Source organism: Aulostomus chinensis, chromosome 2 (genome assembly GCF_037954235.1).
Source record: "Aulostomus chinensis isolate RoL2024-O1b breed Wild chromosome 2, RoL_Achi_v1.0, whole genome shotgun sequence".
In the NCBI taxonomy this organism is placed as follows: domain Eukaryota; kingdom Metazoa; phylum Chordata; class Actinopteri; order Syngnathiformes; family Aulostomidae; genus Aulostomus; species Aulostomus chinensis.
The window spans coordinates 20,678,217-20,691,406 of record NC_141321.1 but is presented as its reverse complement, the minus strand read 5'-3'; the positions used below and the strand labels follow the sequence as shown (position 1 = coordinate 20,691,406).

Below are 13,190 nucleotides of genomic sequence, written 5' to 3'. Positions count from 1 at the left end.
AGCGGTCCTCTCTACTGCTTGCAGCAGCCCTGGTGCGGGCCTCTCAAGGACAGAGCAGTAATGAGGGTGGACTGGATTTAACCTTGAAGAGTACAGGTTTTCATTTCCAAATCAATAACTTATGGTTCAAAACTGCCACTAGATCCAGGCTATAACTTTCAAGCATTAATTGTGTGGATTATGTTTCTCCAGCAGTGAGAAGGTATTTAACGTTAAGCTGCAGTGTAGATATTGCATGTATTATTTAATTCCTTTTCCTGGTCTTACAATAGGAATTGACAGCTTGCACATTTTCTGCATCCCTGTATGTGAGAATGTGTACATGTTACAGCACAGATGGGATCACTTAAAGAGGGATTGTATTTCAAAGAATGTGCATAAGTAGAAGTAATTAGGCTGTTGGTGTAATTACAGTGAGACCAAGCAGAGGGCAGTAGGCTGGAATTTATCCTTCTTTTCCACTCAGTATTGCAGAAGAGTGTCATCATTCACTCTTTGGTGGAAATATAAGAAATCTCCTTCATAGCTACGTAAGGCATTCATCTGCTGCCAGGAGATGTAGTAAAATCTAAATTATGAATGAAAAAATTAACAGAGATGATGAGAAAGACAGCAGGGACAAAGGAAAAGGAAATGCCTGACCTACAATAAAGCAGTGAAATTATTTAAACTCCTGTCACTCTCCGTGTTTTAGTGGGACATTTGCTGTACTGGGGTTTGCTGTCATTGTCATAATTGTATGGAAGGCATTAACTTGTCCTGCGGTGATAATTTCTGCTCGACGTGTTCATAATATGAAATACTGGAGGTTTCTCATGAAAGGGGGGGGGGGGGACTGAGTCTGTGGTGATCACTGGAGCTTAATTTTTTAATCAACTTCTTTCTTAAATGAAGCTTTATTAAATTACAAAGATCACACAGTGGGAGTAGGGTGCGGGGTAGAGATGGCCTAGTGTAAAAGAAAGCTTTGTCGGATAATTAAATAGAATTAATAATAATAAAAAAAACATCCACAAGGATAGACTGAAGAAAATAGAAACGAGGAGCCATTTTCATGCTCCGCTTTCCTTACATTTCTTCTTATTAGGGTCTCAGGAAATTTGCCACGTGGAATTATGACAAGAAGAATGGAGTGCGATGACTGCAAGATATTGTGTACCTTGTTCATTCTTCATATCTTCATACACAGAAAATGAAATGCACCCCTTTTTTCACTAAAGTCTGACAAAAAAATCTGGTCACATTTGGTTAAATTTCAGTTCTGGGAGCACAAGCTTTCTTCACATCTGTCTCAAATCAGCTGAACTGTAGTGATTTTCTAAAAACTTTCTGAAAAAACAAAACTTAATTGATATGGTATGACACACGAGGCACGTGAAGATTGAGTTCAAGGGGACGCATGTGAAGAGTTGGCTGCTGCGTGGATGTTTTTTGGTGTTTTTGTGGATGCAGGCCAACACTGTGCCGTTGATTCCTCAGGTCTCCACCGCGGCACTCAGCTTCTCGCCAAGGTTGTCATACGTATTGGACGGAGAGGTTCTGAGAGAGGACTGCATCTCCCTGTCAGCCTGAACCAAGTGACAGGTAGCCGTGATGTTCGTTTGCAAGAGCCGTCCAAGAGTTAGTGGTCAGACCCAGCGAGCCCAAGAACACTTAAAACATCTGAGGCCAAAAGCTCCACAGGAACATGTTAGAAATTTCTGTTCTGTTTTCTGTACAGTCAGACTAAGTTCTGCAACCACTGAAGTTTGCCCATGATGGACGGATGGCTCATCTGATCACCTGCCAAGTAGCTTCAATGTCTGCCCTTTTCTATGGGTGACTTCTTAAAGTGGTTTGGTTAAACAAACCTTCTGACGCATGAGTTGGCCCCAGAAAGCAGGTTTAAGACACTTGCACATTGGTTTTACTTCTTCACTTTCATCTGTGGACAGTCACTCCACTTGAAATCCAACTCTACCATTGCTCCAATGAACAATTTCAAGAACTTAAAAGAATATCTAATGCATCAATTTGAGTCCATGCCATTGCTAACAATGTTAGCTGATTAGGCATTATGATAGTTGCTTTGAGTACCATGCAAGCAGGTAAAACATGGTTCAAAACTTTTAATTGTAAATTTGCCCATTCAAGTATAGGGAGTAGTGATATGAAGTCATGGTTAATATATGTAATTATACTACTAAGGAATCTGACTCATCTAAAAGTTTTGCAAATTGAAACAGCGATAAATTGCCATCTCCTGTAGCAAAACATGACATCAACATTACTTCTTTATGTTGACAGCTTTTTTATCATTTATCTGCAAAGGTAGCAATTATTATATCCTGCTCCGTGAAGCGTCTCCATCACTAATGTGTTTCCTATGATATCCACTACAGAAAATGTGTATGCCTCTTTGCCTTGTTTTACTGTTTCCATTAGCACTTCATACAGCTGTCCTTGACATTTTGAAGAGCGTTATGATTATGTATAGTCTCTTAAGAGATCTTAAACTGGGCTGTGGGCTGTTGCTATAATATGTTATATAACATATAATTTGAATACTACATTTTCACTTGCACTTTTAAATTCAAGTGATTTTAGAGGTTTGAGAGGGAAAAAAAGCTCACTTGTTTTAGTAGTATATTCCCTTGCAATAGATTATATTGTAGGAAAACGCATTAAAATACTCTGAGCTGCTGTTCTTTTCAATACTTCTGTTTGAGGTACATCTTCATCTGGATTTTGTGCTTCCATAACTGCTTTCAGATCAATGACCGGGCATGAGCTATATGTCATTATTCAGATTGTAAAACCTTTTTATCATGCAGTCTTGTTTGAATTACGTCGGTTGACACTAGTCGATTTAAGGAGGCCTTTTGAGAAAAGAAATGAATGCAGGTCTGGTTGAATTCACCATTTTCTTTACATGCAAAATACTTGTTGCCACCTGTTGTATCAGACACCAAGAATCTTCAAGGATGGGTTATGAACTTTTACAACATTACATTATGAATATTTATATATTTCCCTCTGCGTGACGTGACTGTTGAAAGAAGAACTGCATATCCGGACGTGGCAGCTACCTTACAGATAGAGTCCGTAGCATAGTCACTGCAGCTTGTAAACACAACATTCATACAAATGTGGCCCAGACTCACTGGCACCAGAATCATCCTCATCCTCCCCTTCAATGCTCGAAAGCAGGTGAAAGCCAAACTAAGATTCACTCTTGTTCTGGAACGAGCTTGATCCGCTTGCTGTTTTGTCTCAGTGGGGCTTTATTTCCTTTTATTTGCCCTCACCTGCATGCTGTTATGGGGGGGGGTTACAAGCAGAGTGCAGCGTCTGTGGAGACAGTTACCACCACACATGTCTAGAGACCTGTAAGTGATGATTGAGCCACACTAATCTTACAAACTCTACATTTAATCCTAACACATGAGTTCCAACTTGATAGACTTTGGCCATGTTTGAAGAAATTATGGATTGTCCTTCCACAGTGTTAAATACCACCTTTTCTGAGGAGTTTGAGACTTTTGATTGCCCACATAGTGTGAGAGATTATATCTATTTGTGTCAGAGAGCTTGTGTACGTGCCATCTTCACAGAGAGCACAGTGGAAGAGAGTGTAGCATCTGTTATCAGTAAATAGAAGTACAAGAGGAAAACACACAGTGCATTTTGAAAGGAATTGTTCCAAATACAATGGAAATATATCTGATAAGTACACTGAAGTACCTTTCCAAAGACAGCTCCGCAACTTGACCTTCTAGACGCTTATAGCTTTTTCCTTCTATATGCAGTTGTCAGGTTTTGCTTTCACACAAACTAGAAACTCTACACCTATTCATGCTTTTAAGGGAAATAAAAACACCTTCAGAGCACAGAGTAACTCTGCCACACCCATCCTTCCCTAACATGGTATCTAATGTCAGTCACAAAATCTTTGGCTGGACTTCAAAGTTGAAAATACGGTAAATCATAATTCGGCACCTAATGTTGTGCTTATAGTCACCACGGAGCGTATAGTTGGGCTAATTCAGTTAGGCCGAACCTCTTCCAGCCAAGGCTCTGAAGTTCTACACTCGTGCCCACTATGTTGTGAAATTGCAAACACTTTTATGTCTGTCTGTCTGTCAAACTTTATAATGCTCTGATTTCTACCCCACTGGCAGTGTCTCTTAATTAGATTATACTGGAGGAATAACCAGAGTTCAGAATGCCAATTTGTGTCCCAGACAGTGTAAAATTTGCTGTTACACTGCTGCCAAACAGAGCAAGTGAGAGCAGACAAGGTCCTCGGGCGAAAAGCAGCTGACTGTTCCTTAAGAGATTTTCTCGTTCCCTTTCTCGTTCGTTTACCTCTCTCTCTCTCTCTCTTCTCTCTCTCTCTCCTCCTCTTTGTAGTCAGACATTAGAGGCATGAGAGGATAAATAAAGATGTTATTCAAGAGTCCTACAATCAAAGTAAAATACAGAAGTTTTTGTACAAATTAGGTTTCGAGGGTAGAATACTTTATACTATGGAGAAGAGTGATGGAAAGCTACAGCAGCATGAGTGGTGTACAGGCTGTATTTAAATTGAAAGTATGTGAGTACTTAAAAATCATTCAGCTGGTTATGCATTGCGAGAAATGTCGAGGTAGCTGTGGATAAGGAGGTAAAGCGGGCCGCCCCGGTAGGTTCCCGGTTGAGTCTCTGGCTCCAAAGGCTGTGTTGAAGTGTCCTTGAGCCAGACAGGCAATACAAGCTCCCTATGCTTCAATCAGCGTATGAATGTGCCGTAAAATGCTTTGAGTGTTCTATGCTACAGTCCGATATACTTTGAAAATGGTAAGCTTGCGTTTGAAGAATATAGGCAATGAAAGCAGCAAAGTGAGCAGCTGCAGGTAATTAGAGCTGGCTCAGGAATGGCCAGGGATTCAAAGTAAACATGGAAGGTTTCCACAATCAACAACATTTACAAATGCAGAAAAAGGAAGCTACTGAATTTGTGAAGAATGTGCAGTGGGAATGGAAAGCATAGAAGCATGAAGGCAGCAGATGTTGAAAATTAAATACATGCAGCATGTGGCTAACAGGACTGTGGGCTTATTATTCTGATGGTGGACATTGCTTTTCTTGAGGGTTAGAGGACAGCTGTTCAAGGTTAATACCTTCAGGTTTTCATCTGGCCAGCCACAGCTACGATACTTTAACAATGGATTCCCCTTCAGGGGAAACTGATTTTAGTTACTGTGCACATCTATGGCTTGTTACTTTTGTTTACCACTGTACGTAGCCTTACTGCTGCTTGAAATTGGTCAGGAGTTTGCAACTGGGTAAAATTTAGTATGTGAATTGATTGACTATTAATGGTTGGAAACCAAACTCTTACAGACTCACAGCCCCAGAGAACTTTTTTTTTCAGTCATAGCTCTGAAAAACTTCAGCATATGAATGACAAATGTTTCTACTTAAAATTGATGAAAAGGCTTGAGTTGGAGATGATTGGCAGTAGGAACTTGATGTTCTGTGTGTGTGTGTTTGCTGTCAGTCACTTTAGTGGTTGCTCACTTTTCAGTATCACCAATAGAACAAGAGGGTGCTGTCTTTTTGAAAAAGGCATAAAAAAATCAAGCAAAAAACAACCACTGTAACAGTGTTTATGAGGTCAGTGACAAGTGCCGTTTCATAATAAATCTTGTATTTCCTAATCCAACTATGAGTTTTTTTATGGCCAGCAGACATAATGTGCACGTTTAATGGAAATATAAAGGAACTTTGAATATACAAGAATGTTATTTTTTTGACAGTTAAACTTAAAAATATTGTGGTTAAACCTGGCAGTAGTTTGCCAGTTTTAGTTTGTACAAGTAATTCAATAGCCATTTCCTCTTAAATGCCAGTGTCAAATGCTTTATAACAAGAACTTTTCGCATATATTTATATTTGTGGCTTTTAAAAGTATCGGTGAGAAATTAAATGGCTGGGAGTCACCCAAGTCTGCCTCTGTGTGGCATCCCTTAACTAAATATGAGTGCTCTGGCTGGGCAGCCAGTGTGTTTATTCAAAATAGCTGTCTGAAATTTTACTGTCAGACATGCTTGCCTCTCTTGGCTCTATGGCTCTTGCAACAAAAACATGTCAGTAGTGTTTTAAAATAGTAGTGTCATAAATTATTTGCACTAATCTGCGTAGGTATTTGTTATGACTCAATCTGTGATTCCAGCCTGGATACGACACATTTTTGTTTTTCTAAGTGAGGCACAACTCTGCAGAAATTAAGTTTACCATTTGCTCTGTTTGGCCTCACAGTTTATAGGAACAAAACATGGCTTTTCACCTAGAAAGAAAGCGCTTCATTAGACAAATACACTGCCGAACATACGGTGCCCATTTGTTTCACTGCTGATATTTCAAAATGTCACTAATGTACTGTACATGAGTTATTCTTTACACGAGGCCTCAGTTTTCCTGAGTTGGTACTATGTGACATATTCTTGGAATCTATAAGGTTAAGCAAGCGTTTTCATATTTTGAGGGAATTAACATGGAGGGGAACTTAATTCCATGCGTGAAACCATTTACTGAACACAACCTTTGTACTTTTCTTTGATTTAAGGAATGGTGCTGTAATTGTGGCCAGTTTGTAGTGCTGTGCAGAGGGTGAACCTCACTTCCTGGCTTTACACATACATAACCTAAATGCATTTTTTGAGTTACTTCCATTTCATTTTGCATGTTTTATCTTTTGTTTGTATCGAGTTCCAGAAGTTTATTCACTTATCTCAGTCACCTGTCAGACCAGGGGCGCTTGTTCATAACTCATAACTGCAGCTTGGCGAGTTTATTATGACTTAATTGCTGCTGTCGTCTCCCATTAAGTTAAAAATTAATGTTTCCAGCTGTCTTCCTGTTCTCCTTACGTCTTCTGTCTTTCTTTCTGTCTCACCCCACGTGTCAGGGTTGCTCCTCATGCAGTGGCCTCATGGTGGTGGTGATGTTCTTTCAAGGGAGCAAACTTTACTGTGGAACCTGCAAATCAGACTTTGAAATTCTTTGAAGATGCAGTCGCAAAGTTTAAGCATACATCAGTGCAGATTAACATGCAAGAGAGGAAACGCTGCGACGCCTTTCATTGTAGGCTTCAATTGGAGGTTTGCATTTTGCTGTAACAGGACTAGATATGTCAGATAAGATGCTATGTATTCACCTCAGCTGCTCCCCCCCCCGTGGATTCAGGCGTAGGGAGATAAACATTATGTATCTCATGCTAAATCATTTTTAAATGCAGTGCCAGTAAAATTGGGAGGGGGTGGGGTGGGGGGATGGTCAAATCTCCATTTTAAAGGAGTGATGTTTTTTTGGGGCCAGGGGGATGTTGGACAAAGTTGAAGCCCTCCTTCTCCCGGGAGGTGTGCTATGATCATTAGTTTAAGTTTTTGAAGTGTTTGGCCTTTTGATGTTCCAATGTTCTCTTTAGGCTCCCTGGCCCGAAGGATATTTAATATCACTCCGACAAATTTCCAGTGAGGAATAATTTGAACTGAGCATCTGTCAAAGAAACAGCCATTTAAATACATTGGTCATGGTTAAAGAGGCATAAAATGAGGCCAGATTAGACAGAGCACCTTTTCTATGCAGGCTGGCTCTGGTTGAGTCAGGGCCAACCTGGGACCCAGGGGCCCAGCCAAACTACCCTTGCTGCTCACTCAAGTATTAACTATCTAACACCAGTGGATTTCAAACACTCTCCTGCCTGCCCTTCAAATGACCAGCCATTGTTACATCTCTTGTCGCCATGTCAGGGTGGGGAATTGTCTCGCATTCTGAGTTACTTGATATTTTATTTATGAATATTCTGGGGAGTGGGTACTAGATAATATTTCTATCTTTCTGTGATGCTCTGAGTACCAGGGGACTGCTGTATCCCCAACATCTTCACTTCAAACACTCTGTTTTTCCACTAGGGTGTGCAGGAGGACCTTTATCAGCATGTCTTAGTCTTATCACCAAGAGGATCATGAAAGAGCATGCATTACATCCGATGAAAGGAGCTGTCTGTGCTTAAAGCAATTGACTTGTGCCCGTCTAAAGAATGAAATAAGATCAGATTTCTTCTCCTCATCAACGAAAACAAAGGAACAGCCATAGCAGGACGCACATCATATTTAACAGACGTATTGTAGGAGATTACATTATACCATGTTTTAATTATTTTTTGTTGTAGTACCAGGCAGGGCATGCAAATATTTTTTTTTTTCATTTCAAGTTAGAGTTTTGCGTTTTACATATAAATGAACACCTGTTACCCTGCCAGATGAATTTGTACAGTGCTGATGAAGCACAACACTGCATCTCAGTGTGAAGAGTTTCTAGATTTTCTGTATGCCAAGACCTCCCTGTGCTTGCAGACCAGTTGGGTTTGTCAGAGTTTGAAGGGAAAGAGCAAGTTTGACTTTAAAAGTAGGCTGCAGCAGCTACAGTACAAGGAAAAATGTAAAAAAAGTATTGGGTGACAGCTTTTGTCAAAAACTCACCTGAACATTCAGGTGGATGATTAAGGTGGAGTTTGTACTCACTGGAGTTAACTTGATAAAGATACCAGACAGACAGGGATGTCGTGTTACTGCTCTTGGACAGATTGGTATTTGTTAGTTACTTGAAGTAGCCAATTTAGCGACTACTTTCACTCTACAGTCATGGATTATTGGCATGGTGTTGCAGAACCTCCTCTGTATTTTAACTCTTGAATCTCTGAACACAATCTTCCAGCATTTCAGGCCTACGAGAATTGTGTAATACACTAGCTAATGTTATTTTCGGTGTATAAAACCTTTACGACGATACGGGTAGATCTTGTCTCTGATTGCTTAATTAGCCTCAATGCCATCCTGCATCAATTTGCATATTTCAGTTTACATTTCCTGACATAAGTGACATCACGCCAGGTCTCTCAATGGATATTGAAGTGCAACTTCAATCCTGTTTGTTGCACTTGTTGCATTGCAGTTAGGAATGGTGAATTTTCTGTGTTTTTAATACAGATTGTCACATTCATGAATAAAAATCAAGAAAATATAATGGAAAGGTTAATGTTCTCATTTAATTACCAGTAAATATGTGTTTGTATTGTGAGAATTGTATAGTGACTGGACACCAGAATATGGGTAGAAAGTTGAATGAAAGTGGTTGAGGACATTGTCGAACCCATGAAGATCGGTTGCGTCACCTCAGATAGGACCTTTGGGGGAGGGATCGTACAAGGACCGTTGGAGTTAGTCAGCTGGAAGAAGGAAAGTTGGTAGGCAGGGGTGTTTCCAGGGTGCTCAACCCATCCGTCTTCTCAGTCCTCCAACAGATTTTGGTACTTTGCCATGTGCTGTGGATTAATAACTTGGACAGTTCCATCCTCCCCACCTCCTACCCTCTCCTCATCTTTGTCCTCGTCTGTCTGTTGGTGTGTTTGTTTCTCTGTCTGCATTTTTCGATGTGAATAAAAGTGAAATACTCAGCTGATTTTCACACACCTGTTGGGTAACCTGGTGCGTGGGGCCAAGAGAGAATCTAGTTAAATTTGGGGCAGGGCTGTCTGACATGGTGATTTTTTTTCCCTTCCATTTATCAATATGAGTAGCTGGGCTGGTGTTGTCCATCCTTGCACCCAAGTTCACATCTTATCTAAGGTATTCGTTTTTTGAACATTTTAACATTTTTGCTTTTAGTAGGGAATCAGAACAGGCAGCATTTTTTAATAGAACAAATTTCCAAAAAGCTTTATCCAAATTTGATCTTTGTGCTAAATATTGTAATACTGCAGGTAGATAGATGACTGTACTCTGTAGCTCAAGGTAATATGTTGTCCCCTTAATTTAAAAACAGACTGAATATATCTTTAGGTTCCTTGACATCTCTGCCCTTATTCTATCATATGCTGTACCGATGCAATTAACCCTAAAAGTGTTCATTAAAAATAGGAAAAGCCCTGAGTGTTAATTGTCTAAAAATAGTTTTCTCCACGGCAAATAGATCACCAAGGGTCTGAATGAATCATTAATGAATGAAAATTGTATTCTAGTAGCAGGACTCGCCTATGAAAATAGTCTTAAGACCATTGTGTAAGATGTTGTAAGATCTATTCCATGTGTCCGGGCAATAGTTTGGTTACTCTTGGGTCTCGGTGTTGCAGTATTACATTGAAATGAACTTTTTATGGTATATTTTCCAACAAGATATAGACTGAAACCATTGTTATATTGATATACAGTAGACTGACGCTGCATTAAAATAAACTTATATACCATGTCTCTGTGAAACAACGCCACTATCTGCACCGCTCCACTTACTCTCCAGTCTCTGCTCTCCCTCTGCACTGCACACAAACTTGCTGACGAGCTCCTGCAAAAAATGGAGGGAAACGCAGCACACACTGCCAAATAAGTACAAAGAAAAAGACCAGTTCAGTTATTTGCGATGGTTTGGATTTAAAATATCAAATGAGCAGCAGAGCTATGTTATCTGAGAATGCCATAAAGAGGTTGAATTCAAATGTGAAAGCACTTTCAATATCTATCACACGTTATGAACCCTCCCAAAATCTGCGATCGTTGTAAAACTCAGTGACCGCAGTTGTGTTCTGTATCACCCCCACCGAGTCAGCGCACAGAAGGCGATGAGAGCTGAGCCTACCCAGCAATCACTCATGGAAACTCTAGCAAGGAAAGAGGAGAAAGTTTGGTCAACTTGGAAATATATTCACAGAATCATATATTCAGTAACAATTTCCTGAATCAGTAACTCAAAACAAGAAGAAAAATCACTAGCAGTAGTTAGGTGGACAACGAACACGATACAATATTCATCAAACACATTCTCCTTTTTTGCTATTCTACAGCCTTTAATTCTTATAAAATATTTAAAAACCTTGATTTTATTTTTTTATTTATTTTTTGCCAGACTAAGTGTTGTAGCATAATCAACTCCTGGTTAAAGCCTGTGTGTGAAGTTTCCTGCTTTAATTAAATGTTGTTTTTGAAAAACTTAACCGGGTTGGGATTTCCCTCTCTTTGTGTGCAGAATTGTAATTAAATAGAAACATGAATAATAGAACAAGGATGTTTTAATTCAAGACATTCCTGTGTTGCAGGGACTGGAATCATCAAGCTGGTTGTCGGCATTGAGGGGTTGAATTGAGCATTTATGAAGTGCTTTGGAGGAGATTTAAAAAAACAAAACAAGATATTATATCACGTGATATAACATAAGTGTGTGTGTATATATATATATATATATATATATATATATATATATATATATATATATATATATATATATATATATATATATATATATATATATATATAAAATATATTTTACATGCTACCAGTCAGCCCATGGTGTATGGAGAAATTCTACAGTTACAAGTTTCTCTTAAAATTTCCCAACAGGTTTCTCAGTCTCTGTGACTATTTTTTAATTGTCACTAGCTGCTAAGTTTTGAGTCAGACTTATCGTGTTGGGATAATCCTTTGGAAGCCAGGGATGTGTGGAAAACAGTAACTCTATCTACTTCATAGCCCCCCTGTCCACCACCACTCATTAGATCTGTTGTGGGCGTTTGTCCATGAAAAAGATGGGATTTTGTGCTGCCTGGATGAAGAAGAGGAGCATGAAGCTTGTGAGACACCCCTCTTTGTGACTGCCACTTGGGAGCAGAGGGAAATGGAGTAGGAGGTGAAAGGCCAGGTGTCTGCCACAGAATTTAATTAGAAAGACTGGATGCTTTGTCCTCTGTAAAGTTGCTTCAGGCATTCTTTAATTGCCCCATTCCCCATTTCTTCCAGCAGTCCCTTCTCCAAAGTTAATCAGTATTCATCTTACACAAGCATTAGAATGTTGATTTCATGGATATTCTGCTCTATTTTAAACAGTTCCCGTCACTCTTAGCTAAATCTTATTACTGCTTTTAAATGTTCACAGATACATTCGTCTAATGGCTTCCTTCCTGGCAAAATTGTACTTCACAGTTGAAGCTTACCTCTGGTTCAGAGACCAATAACTGATTATTCTTATTACCTTAAAGCTCATTAAACTGCTTTATTTTTTTAGCTGCGAACAAGATAGATGAACATTTGACAGAAGTCAAAACCGTATAATGTGATAACGATGATGACAATCTTTATAGGGATTTTGTCTCCTTTTGACTACTTGAATAATAAAGAACAGAGTCTACGTAGCCAGTTAATTTTGACCATGATTCGTTTTGGCTTGTTACTGACGGTATCTTAAATGAACACACTCTCAAATGTACGTGCACCATTTTGCAGGAGACCTGCATTTTAGGAATAACTAGTCCCTCTGATTCCGTGATCTCCTAAATTAATGCAAAGTTATACAGCCAAATTCTGAAGACTACACGGGGGCTTGTCCATGTTTTCAAAATTCCTGCACCACAGTCACAAAAAGTTGGAGGTTTCATGAGAAATCCTAATCACAATTTTTGGACCAAATTACAGAAAAATCCTGGGAATTTTGTCTTTTTTTTCAGAAAAAATGCAGCAAAATCAAGCATATTTGACTCCCAACAGTCACAAAAAAACCAAACTCTGCAGAATCCTGGAGGGTCTGACTCCCCCTTTCCTCGACAATACTGAAGACATTCAGACGCTGCATTGCCAGCTAAGCGACCTGATGGACCTAAGATAGGTTGCTCTCCACCTAATCTATGCAAACACAATATGAATGCAGAATCTGTAGGCCTGGATTAAAATTTTGTGTTGTTTGTTTGGACAAAGGTACTGCAACTGCAGTCAGTAGGCTCTGACTCCATGCAGTCCGTGTAATCTTGCAAACCATCTGCAGCTTCTTCATGAAGTGTTTTGTATAGGGTAATTACATTTTATATTTTTATAGTGTTTTATCATACATGTTTGAAACATTGTCAATTCCAATGTCGCATCTGGAGTCATTTCTTGGCTGGGAACTATAAATGGCAGAAAAGAGGGAAGGTCTTGTCCTGGATATCATCTGACTACAACAGAAGCAGAAGCAGACCTCTGCCAGGTGCAGCCACAGCTTCTTTGTGATACAATCACGCACTGTTATTGGGTATCAGAGAGAATGGATTACACCTGCGAGTCCATAATGATGGAATGTTGGCTCTTCAGTAACTACACCAATCAGTTCGTACATAAACAGGAGTAGAGGATATACATGAACATATA

At 39.4% G+C, this 13,190-nt stretch overlaps 1 protein-coding gene across 1 annotated transcript in view; it reads left to right on the top strand.

Annotated features, from left to right (window-relative positions):
• zfhx3b (zinc finger homeobox 3b) overlaps positions 1–13,190 on the top strand; it is a 331,796-nt gene that overhangs the window by 4,656 nt on the left and 313,950 nt on the right. Inside the window, exon 3 of the mRNA XM_086183541.1 lies at positions 1,480–1,584. The gene's annotated coding sequence lies outside the window, so the exon portion shown is untranslated. The remainder of the gene's footprint in view (positions 1–1,479; positions 1,585–13,190) is intronic.